Source organism: Mastomys coucha, unplaced genomic scaffold (genome assembly GCF_008632895.1).
Source record: "Mastomys coucha isolate ucsf_1 unplaced genomic scaffold, UCSF_Mcou_1 pScaffold13, whole genome shotgun sequence".
Lineage (NCBI taxonomy): Eukaryota > Metazoa > Chordata > Mammalia > Rodentia > Muridae > Mastomys > Mastomys coucha.
The window spans coordinates 54,488,380-54,489,053 of NW_022196895.1; positions in this window are offsets into that span (position 1 = coordinate 54,488,380).

Here is a 674-nt window from a genome sequence, read left to right on the forward strand (position 1 = left end):
TATATGTGTGTGTGTGTGTGTGTGTGTGTGCACATGCATGTGTGTGTTTGTGTGTGTGTGTGTGTATAGCAGTAAAAATACGAAGGGGCCTATGGGGGAGGGTCTAGATTGTAGAATCTGAAGGACGGGGAGTGGGGGGGACAAGAAGAATGACAGATGGAATGTGAAAGGGGAAGGCGGGCTATTTGAAAGCAAGGACTCAGGGAAGGGTGGAGGAAGAGGAGTGAGATAAAAAAGAGCAAAGCTTAGTGATCTATATGATGAAGAAGTCTCAGTGAAATCCATTAGCTTGTATGCCAACTTCATAGAACAACAAAATACGGGAGCAAAAGAGGGGGAGGTAAGGGCTGGGATGCAGCTCAGTTGTAGAATACTTGCCCTGGGTTCAATCCCTGTACAGCCAAAAATAAATCAGTTTACAATAAGAGGAGTTTAATCTGTGAAGTCTGCCTCTCAATGAGTCCTGGTCCTCATTCACAGCTCCTTGTCTTTCTACTGCGGGTCGTAGACTCCCAGTGTTGTTCAAGTGGCCTCTGCCTCTCAGACTCCTCCTCTAATTACCAATTGTCTTTTTTTCCCCCTAGTGCATCAGTCAAGGTTTGAAACTGTCACTCAATTCCTTTATTCTTATAAGTAACTTGCCCCACATTTTTTTCAAATACTTGATATAGCTA